The following is a 12,655-nucleotide window of genomic DNA, read 5'->3' on the forward strand; positions in this document are numbered from 1 at the left end:
GGCTAAATACCCAACTAAGGTTATTCGTTCACAATGTAACCATATTTTGTCGGTACTGATAGCTTATTCTAAATTAGAAAAACTTAAGAGTCTTTCCAATTACCTGTGTAAATTTTTTCAAAGCCCTAGATTCTCCCTTCAAATTTAATTAAAAAATGAGCCATAGCCGCGTTCCAATTTGGGACAGGCATAGACCATTTTCTAGTCATATATTCAATTGCCAAATATAAGCTTTTAAAAACAGCATTATCATTTGGGAAAACTCTCTTATTTTTAGTCACCTTACGTAACTGACTATTGACAGATTCCACAGCATTAGTTGTATAAATTATTTTCCTTATTTCTTCAGGATAGCCTAAGAAAATTATTAAATTATCCCAATTGGCATACCAGGACTTAGCAACTTGAGGATATTGTTTATTCCATTTTGCTTCAAAACTTTCCAAAGCAAGATGTGCTTCTTCTTCAGTACTTGCACTATAAATAGGTTTTAAATCACCTGCAAGTTCTTTACGGTCCTTATAAGATACATATCTTAAACTATTTCTGATTTGATGTACAATACATAATTGATGCTCAGTCTTTGGAAAAAATGCTCCTATAGCTTCAGACATACCAGTCAAGTTATCGCTGCAGGCAATTAACATATCTTGCATACCCCTGTTTTTCATCTCAGTAAAATTACTAAGCCAAAATTTAGCACCTTCATTTTCACTGATCCATAATCCCAAAATATCTTTCTGTCCTTGTAAATCAATACCTAATGCAACATATACTGATTTATTGATAATACGTTTATCTTGACGTACTTTTACTATTAAACAATCAAAAAACACTATAGCATATACTGAGGTTGTCATTGTCAAATAAAAAGGGACCACTATATGTAAAAATTTTTATGGCATATTTCCTCCAGATTTATAGTTATTAATACGATAGCTTTTACCTGTTATGTTTAGTATATGTGCATGATGTACTACTCGATCAATAATTGCATGAGTTAATAACTCATCAGCAAATATTTCATTCTATCTTTCAAAATCCTTGTTTGTGGTGATAATGGTAGCTTTATTTTCATATCCTTTAGCAATAATATTAAAAAAATCATCTACTGAATGTTTGGGTAATTGCTTAAAACCTAACTCATCAAGAATTAATAAGTCAAATGATAAGAGTAATTTAACCTTTTTGTGATAGCTATTATCTGCTCTTGCAATATGTAAATTATCAATTACTACCGTCTAAAGCCGGTAGTTTGGTTTACGCTTGCAAAGCAGATTAAAAGCGTAAACGCTAAAACTCTGATATTCTAAAATCATCTCTTTTATGATATTCTTCTTGTTGCTCTATATACTTCTGTACTGCTTCTGAATTCACATTACCAACTGTAACAACAAAATACCCTCTAGCCCAAAGATGTTGACCCCAATATCGCTTACGAAGTAGTTCAAATTCCTGTAGCAATTTACGACTACTCTTTCCTTTAATATATTGTAACACCTTAGATATTGAGATACTCGGTGGAACTGATACTAATATATGAACATGATCAGGACTTATGCTGCCACTAATTATATCTATGTAATTAGCTGCACATATTTCCTGAATTAATTCCCTAGCTCTACTTGCTATTTGCCCAGTTAAAACTCTATACCTGTACTTTGTACAAAACACTATATGATACTTTAAATCATACAGGCTATGAGACCCTCTCCTATATTCCATCTCTTCCTCTAGTAACCTATTAGATAGATTATACTAAAGTGTTCGCCTAAAGGCGAGGGTGTTAACCCTATCCCACTTAACTACATAAAAAAATACTTTCTTATGCGATAAATTTTATTTTTCATTTAATAAAGGTAAAAGTTTTTCTTTTAATTTCTCTTTTATTATAGGGTAATTATTTAAAGAATTGGGTACAATTGAGTTATTATATATTTCACAATATTTTTCGTCATTTTGATCAACAGAAATAATATAGTTATATAGATCTTCTTCTGAAGTAAAATCTTTAGCAAATATTACTGCCTTAGGGTTTACGTCTTTAACATAGCTTTTATCTGCATAAGAAATAGGGACCGCTCCAGCTAGATAAGCTTGGAAAGGTTTTTCAGTAACATAGCCTTCATACGTCTTATTTTCATAAGCAATTACAAATTTGCATTCAGATAACCACTCTCTAGTTTTTTCTGTAGGTACTACTCTAGCTTCGTTATTTAAGTATTTATCTCCGCTTCTTATTCTTTTATCTGATGATAGCTTGTGAAAAAATTTATCTCTTGCAACGCAACCATCAAATTTTTCAGTATCATCTATATGTGCACTAACAAGAAAACAAGCAAATGCGGCTTATTCGGGTTGCATTTAGGTCTTTTATAATTTGTGCTTATCTCATTAGTAAAATACATATAATATAGAGGTATTCTTATATAATGCGGATGATCTATATAATCAAAACCTATAGCTATATCATAATTATCAGGGTTAGGTCTAATAGATTCACCAGTAAAAAATATTTTTATACTATTCTTGTTACTAATTTTTTTCTGACCGAAAACACTCTCAATTATAAGATCATAATTTTTATGATATATAACAATTTTTCTTCCACTTTCTTTTATTACTTCTTTTATCATTGGCAGTTCATCTATTGTAAATCCTGACCACATATTGATGAAACTAACCCTTAGAATATTTTCATTTTTTCTGGACTTTAAATTTTCTATACCATATATGCAGACAAATACTAATAATATTGATATGCAAATTATAAAAATTTTTCTTAACATTTGAGTTATTAATTTATTCTTCTATTTGCTGTGGTTGAGAATTTTCTGCTTTTACTTCAATAATTTCAGATTTGGAAGAAACAATTTGGTAACGTTCAAGACTTGCAGGTAGCGTTTTATTTCCTGAATCAATACCGAGTTTTTGTATATTCTTAACTCTTGACATAAAATTACGATTAAAAGAAGCCGCAAACTTATCATAATTAGTAACCATATTATGTAGATTATTGCCAATTTTTTGAGAATAATCTGCTATAGTACCAATAGAGCTTAATAACTTTCTTACTTCTTCAATAATTACTTTATAATTTTCTGAGCGTCTATGATCAGTAATTTGAAATTTTGCGAATGAAAGCATATTCATAAGCCCACTAGGTCCTACTGGGAAAATACTACAGCCCCAAGCTTTTTGTAGAAAATTAGGATCAGCTGCAATAACTTTTTCAACGGCTTGTTCAGTGGGTAAAAACATCAAAGTAATGACATTGTTATAATTCTGCTCTTTTTTATTTAAGTCAGCTAAAATATTTTCAGCATAATCTTTATTAGCTAACGATTTTAAATGATAATTCATAGTTTTGCTAAGATTCCCACTATTATCCTGCTCATCAACTAAAAATTTGGAAGCTTTTGAATCAATCACCATCAAATTACCGGAAGGCAGAAAAATAAGTGCATCAGGTCTTAATTTAGTACTATCTGCGGTAGTTAAACCATATTGCATGATGAAATCTAAATTAGAACGTAATCCTGATGATTTTAAGATATTTTCGAGAGTAATCTCAGCAAGTAGCCCTGCCCCAATAGGCGAAAGTAACGACTGTTTGATTAAGTCCACTGTGCTTTTAGACTGCTCAATATCTTTATTAAGTGTCCCTACCATAGTAATTAAACGCTCAAACTCACTATTAAACTTTCCAGAAGCAGTAACAATATTTTTCTCAGCTAACTCTCTTGCTGCTGTGTTTTCCATTTTATGGATCTCGATAAGTTGCTTGGATAAATCCTTGCCAAAATCAAATAAAGCAGCTTTAGCCGAAGAAAAGGACTCATTACGTATTTTTTCAGAATCCTTAATAGATTGTTCTTGATACTCTACTCTGCACTTTAGTTGCTCGATTTTTTGTAAGTAAACTATTTTTTCTTGATTAAGTAGCTGATTATTATTAGTAATTTCCAAATTTTGATCTGTTAAGAATTGTAGCTCTGTTTTTAAAGTTCTAACTTTTATATAAAACCAAATTATTAAAACTAATAAAATAAGTGCTGAAGTTATGATAGCAGGTATTAAATAAGGCATAAAATGAGGTTAGTGGTTCACTTATGTCATTCCCGCATAAGCAAGAATCCAGAAAAAAACCATAAATACAGTAAAATTTTAGAGCTAAAAGCTCGATTTTATCTCGCTTTATGCTGGATCCCCGCCTATGCGGGGATGACATTGGGGACATTTTTCGCGTCATACAACAACCTAGGTACAAGTACAGATACTACGCCGGTATGTCTTCAACAGCTGCTTGCTTTTTACTTGTTTTTGCTGTTGGGGTAATAATAGAAGTAATTATTGGCTCTATTAGCCCCTTAACTACATCTTCTGTAATAGTAACACGCTGTTTCTTCAGCTCAGCATCTTTATACATACTATCAAGTAAAAGATGCTCAATTATTGAACGAAGACCTCTTGCTCCAGTTTTTTTAGCTAAAGCTTTTTCAGCGATAGCTTCTAATGCAGAATCCTCAACTATTAACTCAGCTTCCTCAAGCTCAAATTGTTTTTTAAACTGTTTTACTATAGCATTTTTTGTCTTAGTTAAAATTGTAACTAAAGCTTCTTTATCTAAATCATCTAAGGTTGTAACGATTGGTAATCTTCCGATAAATTCAGGAATTAATCCAAATTTTGTTAAATCCTCAATCTCTAAAGATTTAAGAATCTCTCTGTTAATTTTTTCTTTGTCAATATTTACATTTGCTGCAAAACCTATAGAACTATTATTTGTTCTAGAAGTTATGATGCTATCAATTCCCATAAAAGCACCACCGCAAATAAACAAAATATTTGAGGTATCGAGCTGCACAAAATCTTGCTGTGGATGTTTTCGACCACCTTGCGGAGGAACAGAAGCAACCGTTCCTTCCATAATTTTAAGTAGTGCTTGTTGTACGCCCTCCCCTGATACATCTCTAGTAATTGAAGGGTTTTCGGACTTTCTAGCAATCTTATCAACCTCATCAATATATATTATACCTTTTTGTGCTTTAGCCACATTAAACTCGGCAGCCTGAAGTAATCTAAGTAAAATATTTTCAACATCCTCACCAACATAACCAGCTTCCGTTAAAGAGGTAGCATCAGCCATAGTAAAAGGTACGTCTAAAATTTTAGCAAGTGTTTGAGCAAGTTTTACCTGAACCGGTAGGACCAATTAACAAAATATTAGATTTATTAAGCTCAACATCATTATTGCCTGACTGGACATATTCAAGCCTTTTATAATGATTATATACCGCTACTGCTAGAATTTTTTTAGCTTGCTCTTGACCAACTACATAATCATTCAAAACTGAACATATTTTTTGTGGAGTCGGAATGGTGGAAGTAATCTGCTTTAATGCAATTTTACTCTCTTCTTCCATTATATCCACGCATAAATTTATACATTCATCGCAAATAAATACCGCAGGACCTGCTATTAATTTTTTCACTTCATGCTGCTTTTTGCTACAGAATGAACAAATTAATTCTTTTTTATTAGCTTCTACTACCATCAATTTTTCTTCTTTTTATATGTTTATATACTTATTGTCTATCGTGGTGACGTACTTGCGTGGCTTAGCTCTGTCATGCCATAGAGGCTTTGTTGCCTAGATCAATTTTTCCTCTGTCATCCTGCGAGCTTGTAGCGGGATCCAGCTAAAAATACTAAAATTATTAGTATTAAAAGTTGCTTTTCTGGATACCGTGGTCAAGCAACTAGATGACACCGAGGGCGTTTTTTGATCCACACAACAATGCCTTGCGAGGAACATAGCTTTGATGCAATCTTAAGGACATTTTCATAAGATTGCCACGCCACTTTCAGTGGCTTGCAATGACGTTTTTGTTACAAAACCCTACCATACATATAGTAATCTTTATGCTCATTTGCAACTATTTCGTATTTTTTAAGTATTCCCTCACGTGCAAACCCGCATCTTTCAAGTAAATTAATTGAGCGTAAATTATCTGTAATTACTGTTGCTTGAACTCTGACAATTTCAATATGATCGGTAATTTTCAGAATATTTTTTATAGACTTTAACATTATACCTTGCCCCCAAAAGCTATAATCCAAATCATAGCTGATTTTGGCCTTGTGATGCTCTAAATTTATTATATTAAAACCAGCAGTGCCAATAAGTTTATTATCGCTTTTAAGTGAAATACCCCAATAAAAACTTCTGTGATTCTTATATAAACTAGACCAATAACGAATTTCTTCCTTAGCTTCCTCTAAAGTTTTTGGTCTGTTACTTTCTGTTATATAAATAGCCATTTCAGGCTTATTCATATAACTAAAATAATCTTCAGCATCCACGCCCGTTAGCTCTCTTAATATTATATCATCTAAATCAAGCGTAGGAAAGGGGGAGTATAAATATTTTCTATCAATCATAAATATTTTGCAGGGTCTTGCACATTATTCTTTTTAAAAGCATCAAGCCTTATCGTGCAAGCAAGGCAAGTGCCGCAAGATAGATCATCTTCGCTACGATCATAACATGATATGGTATTTTTATAATCTACTCCAAGCCTAAGCCCTGTTTTAATTATCTGATCTTTAGTCATATTAATTAAAGGAGTATGAATAGTAACTCCGCCTATGTTGGTTGCTAGATTTGCCATTGCTTCAAAAGATTTGATATATTCAGGGCGGCAATCAGGATAATTTGCTGAATCGCTAGTATGTACGCCTATGAAAATATCCTTAGCACCTATTATTTCGGCAAACCCTAATGCGTAACTTAAAAAAATTGTATTACGGGCAGGTACATCGATAACTGGCACATCTTCAGGTAGCTCTTTCGTATCGTGATAATGAGGAACTTTTATATCATCATCAGTAAGAGCAGAACCACCGAAAGCTCTTAAGTCTATATTGACAATTTTATGTTGCTTGACATTATACTTTTTTAGCAGCTCCGTAACTTTCCGTAGTTCAGCATTGTTACGCTGCCCATAATTAAAACTTATAGCATGAATTTCATAACCTTGCTCTCTCATTATTGCAAGAACAGTAGCAGAATCCGCCCCACCACTAACTAAAATAACCGCTTTTTTCATTTCTATATTCATTTCTTTATTAAGAGTAATTATAATACAATTATATAAAATATATACAGAAATTTTTATGACTACAAAAATATTTATTAAAGAAAAACTATTAATAGTAAAGATTTGAGTGCTTTAAGCAAAGATATAGACAACACTAAAAAAGGTACAAAATTAATACAACGATTATCAGGTAAAAGTACCTCAAATATGTCTACCGATGAAATAATGAAATTAACACGAGGTAAGGTATAAATATTCTTGACTAAATAGTGATAATAATTTATGTAGTTAAGTGGGATAGGGTTAACACCCTCGCCTTTAGGCGAACACTTTAGTATAATCTATCTAATAGGTTACTAGAGGAAGAGATGGAATATAGGAGAGGGTCTCATAGCCTGTATGATTTAAAGTATCATATAGTGTTTTGTACAAAGTACAGGTATAGAGTTTTAACTGGGCAAATAGCAAGTAGAGCAAGGGAAGTAATTCAGGAAATATGTGCAGCTAATAACATAGACATAATTAGTGGCAGCATAAGTCCTGATGCAGCATGTTCATATATTAGTATCAGTTCCACCGAGTATCTCAATATCTAAGGTGTTACAATATATTAAAGGAAAGAGTAGTCGTAAATTGCTACAGGAATTTGAACTACTTCGTAAGCGATATTGTGGTCAACATCTTTGGGCTAGAGGGTATTTTGTTGTTACAGTTGGTAATGTGAATTCAGAAGCAGTACAGAAGTATATAGAGCAACAAGAAGAATATCATAAAAAAGATGATTTTAGAATATCAGAGTTTTAGCGTTTACGCTTTTAATCTGCTTTGCAAGCGTAAACCAAACTACCGGCTTTAGACGGTAGTAATTGATAAGTCACGCTGTTACTTTGATAACTTATGGCGGGTGTAGCTCAGTTGGTTAGAGCATCAGGTTGTGGTTCTGAGGGTCGCGGGTTCGATTCCCGTCACTCGCCCCATTTTTTATTACATATCATTCCCGCTTAAGGCGTGGATCGGGAGTCGTCATTGCGAGCGAATAAAATGAGCGTGGCAATCCAGAAAAATAATAAAAAATGCTATAAGTTAGCATTTTTTAACTAGATTGCTTCGTCAATTACTTCGTAATTTCCTCGCAATGACGGAAAAACTAATCAACGCGGAGCAAGCCTTAAGTAGGAATGACATAATTCTTTTCATATGAACACCAAACTTTTATATAGACTGGCTAAAAACTTAAGATTCTATAAAAAAGATTTGATCATTGTTATAATCTCTCTTCTTAGCGTATCGCTTGCATTATTGCTAATCGGTAATGTTTTCAGAAATTTAGTTGATCAAGGTTTGGTTTTAGATCATGCAGCGGCAGTTGATAAATCCATATTATATATCTGCCTGCTTACTATTATCTTAAGCATTGCTAGTTTTTTTCGTTCGTATTTTATTAATAGTGTTGCTGAGAAAGTCTCGAGTCAAATAAGAAAAGAAGCCTATAGCAAACTAATTAACTATGAAATTACTGAATTTGAAGAGCTAAAAATCGGCGATATAATCTCACGTCTTACGAGTGATATAGATCAAATATCTAAGCTCATTGTTAATTTCCTATCTTTTTTTATTCGCAATTCGGTGATGTTAGTCGGTAGCATTATTTTGATGTTTTTTGAAAGCTTTAAACTAGCATCGATAGTAATTATCACTATTCCTTTGCTACTAATTCCTATAATCAAATTTGGTAAGCATGTTAAAGCTTTATCCCAAAAAACCTTAGAATCTGAATCACTTTTAGCATCTGATATTAACGAAAGTTTTAGTAATATCAAAACTATTAATGCTTTTGGAGGTCAGGCAGCTAAAATTACTGAGTTAAATAATCTGCTGCAAGATTATTTGACCTATTCGGCAGCTCGTTTAAAAATTCGTGCTTTTTTCTTCGCATTCTCAATGGCTTTTATATTTCTTGGAGTTACGCTAGTTATTTGGATTGGGGCTTTGGATATAGTAAAAGGTAATTTATCCTCCGGTAAAATTATATCATTTATTTATTATGCAATTATTGCCGGCTTTAGTAGTGGCGGTATTTTTGAGTTATTAAGCGAGATGCACTTGCCCCTTGCTGCTTTAGAGCGAATAGTTACCATCATTGATAAGTCACCTATAGTTAATCATAATAATTATTCAGATTTAAAGCCCGTTAATTCTATATCGTTAGAGTATAAAACAGTAAATTTTTCCTACCCATCAAGACTTAATTTCAAAATCATCAATAATATATCTTTTAAAATAGATTCTACCAAGTTTATTGGTATTGTTGGTAGATCAGGCTCAGGTAAAAGTACTTTGATGCAGCTGCTATTACGCTTTTATGTCCAAGAAAGCGGCATAATTTTGGTAAATAGCCAAGATATTGCTCTTTTAAATCCTAATGAAATCCGTAAATTAATCGCTTATGTTCCGCAAGAAGCTAGTATTTTTTCTGGTACTATTAAATCAAATATTATGTTTGGTAATGATTCTAGCGAAGAGGAAATAACCAAAATAATAAAAATTACCGGTATAGCTGATTTTGCTGATAAAATTCCTGATGGGCTTGATGCCAAAATCGGCGAAAAAGGTGTTAGGCTATCAGGCGGACAGAAGCAAAGAATAGCCTTAGCAAGGGCATTACTACGCAAGCCGTAAATTCTGCTTCTTGACGAGGCGATGAGTGCTTTAGATAGCGAAAGCGAGCAGAAACTATTAAGCTCTATTAGGGATATAATGAACGGAAAAATTGTTATATCAATCGCCCACCGCATCAGCAGCATAGAATCCGCAGACAATATTTTGATAATAGATAAAGGAGCGGTAGTAGCCGAAGGAACGCACGCTCATCTACTAAAAACCTCTGACCTCTACCGCACTATTTATAAGGAAGTGGAATTATGACTAATCACCCTCGCATTGGTGTCGGGATTATCCTGAAAATTCAAGGACTAAGTAGAACAAAACCTATAAATTTTCTGACCAAATTTCATTGGGTGTTTTATACCCAAAAATCTTTCTTGGCATGTTATTTAGAATCTCAGCAACATTGTCAATACATCTTTGTGTGACGGTAGTAATATCTGTATTTTTAGGTAAAATTCTATGAATCATAGAATTCATTTTTTCTACTAATGCTTTTTGTCTAGGACGATATGGATCACAAAAGAAAGTTTGGAACCCGGATATTCTATATGCAATATGTCCTACAAACTCTTTACCATTATCCATAGTCATAGTTCTTCTCACATTATTTGGAAAAGTTTTTATCTTTTTAAAAAAACCAGTAGTAACTGTTGTAGCTCTTTTGGAGTTATTCAGCACTAAACTAATCTTTTGACTTTTTTTATTGTCATTGTCAAATAAAAAACGACCACTAAATTACGTAAAAAAGGGACCACTTTATTTAAAATTTTTTATGTCATTTTACCTCCAGATTAATAGTTATTAATACGATAACTTTTACCTGTGATGTTTAGTATGTATATGTGCATGATGTACTACTCGATCAATAATTGCATGAGTTAATAACTCATCAGCAAATATTTCATTCCATCTTTCAAAATCCTTGTTTGTGGTGATAATGGTAGATTTATTTTCATATCGTTTAGCAATAATATTAAAAAAATCATCTACTGAATGTTTGGGTAATTGCTTAAAACCTAACTCATCAAGAATTAATAAGTCAAATGATAAGAGTAATTTAACCTTTTTGTGATAGATATTTGATGTGGCTATAGTTTTCCGGACAGTTAATAATAGACAATATTAACAAGAAGGATAAACATGAAATATATCAATTACTACCGTCTAAAGCCGGTAGTTTGGTTTACGCTTGCAAAGCAGATTAAAAGCGTAAACGCTAAAACTCTGATATTCTAAACTCATCTTTTTTATGATATTCTTCTTGTTGCTCTATATACTTCTGTACTGCTTCTGAATTCACATTACCAACTGTAACAAGAAAATACCCTCTAGCCCAAAGATGTTGACCCCAATATCGCTTACGAAGTAGTTCAAATTCCTGTAGCAATTTACGACTACTCTTTAATTTAATATATTGTAACACCTTAGATATTGAGATACTCGGTGGAACTGATACTAATATATGAACATGATCAGGACTTATGCTGCCACTAATTATGTCTATGTAATTAGCTGCACATATTTCCTGAATTACTTCCCTTGCTCTACTTGCTATTTGCCCAGTTAAAACTCTATACCTGCACTTGTACAAAGCACTATATGATACTTTAAATCATACAGGCTATGAGACCCTCTCCTATATTCCATCTCTTCCTCTAGTAACCTATTAGATAGATTATACTAAAGTGTTCGCCTAAAGGCGAGGGTGTTAACCCTATCCCACTTAACTACATAAATTCATTTCTTAATTCAATATTTCTTTTCGGATGATAATATGTTTTTTTTATAGCTATAACCAAGCTTTCTGATTTGTCTTAAAATAGTTACAGATGAAATATTGCCCCATTGCTTTGCTAAATCCTTTGATGTTTTATTCATATTAGCTTTGAAAAATTCTTTAAAAGATTCTGAATCTTTGATCTTATGACTATGACCTCTCTGATAATCAGTCGCTGCCTCTAAAGTACCTTGCTTATCCTTTAATTTTTTCCATTGATATATAGTATCACGACTTACATTAAATAATTTACTTACCTTACTTATTCGTATCCCTGCTTCTACAGCTTTTATAACTCTTAGTCTTAGTTCTATTGCATATGCTCGTGCCATATCTCTTTATATATTTATTAATAATTGCTTAGTATAACATGATACTTTCATTTTGTCAGTACCTTAATTGTTCTTGCTATACCTAATTCTCTAGCTGTTTGGGCAAAAGGTTGCTTTGTCTCAATTGCTAATTTAATAGCTGATTCTTTAAATTCAGCTGGGTATATCTTTGGCTTTATATCTTTCATGCTTATCCTTCTTGTTAATATTGTCTATTATTAACTGTCCGGAAAACTATAGCCACATCATAACCGCTTGGCAGTATAGAGCACTTGATAGTATATATCCTATAATATACTTAGATTGTATTCATGTTAAGGCAAGAGATAATCATATAATAATAAATAAAGCAGTTTATCTAGCTATAGGAGTGAATATAGAAGGCAAGAAAGAACTATTAGGCATTTGGATAGGCAAGAATGAAGGGTCTAAATTTTGGATGCAGGTAATAACAGAACTGAAGAATCGAGGAGTTGAACAAATATATATTGCATGTGTTGATGGTCTTAAGGGTTTTCCGGAGGCGATAAATAGCATTTTTCCAAAAACCATAGTGCAATTATGGGAGCATTGAGAGATAAGAAATTAAGTAGAGAATTATAAGAAAGATATTTTTTAGAAGCAATTGAGTTTAAATTTAAGATAAATATTGGTCAGTATATAAAAAATTAGTAGAAATTAAAGTAGATTTTGTTCCTATCTACAGGAGTTATCGAATATTATATTAGCTAGCCGTTAAAACGGTTAATCGTTTCAAATTAAAACATATAGCATT

General features: G+C 32.4%; 1 non-coding gene across 1 annotated transcript; it reads left to right on the forward strand.

Annotated features, from left to right (window-relative positions):
- The first annotated feature begins 8,004 nt into the window (after window positions 1-8,004).
- Trnah-gug lies at window positions 8,005-8,078 on the forward strand. The gene has a single exon. It is a non-coding gene; the product is annotated as a tRNA-His (tRNA).
- Window positions 8,079-12,655: the final 4,577 nt, after the last annotated feature.

Source organism: Chrysoperla carnea, chromosome 1 (assembly GCF_905475395.1).
Source record: "Chrysoperla carnea chromosome 1, inChrCarn1.1, whole genome shotgun sequence".
In the NCBI taxonomy this organism is placed as follows: domain Eukaryota; kingdom Metazoa; phylum Arthropoda; class Insecta; order Neuroptera; family Chrysopidae; genus Chrysoperla; species Chrysoperla carnea.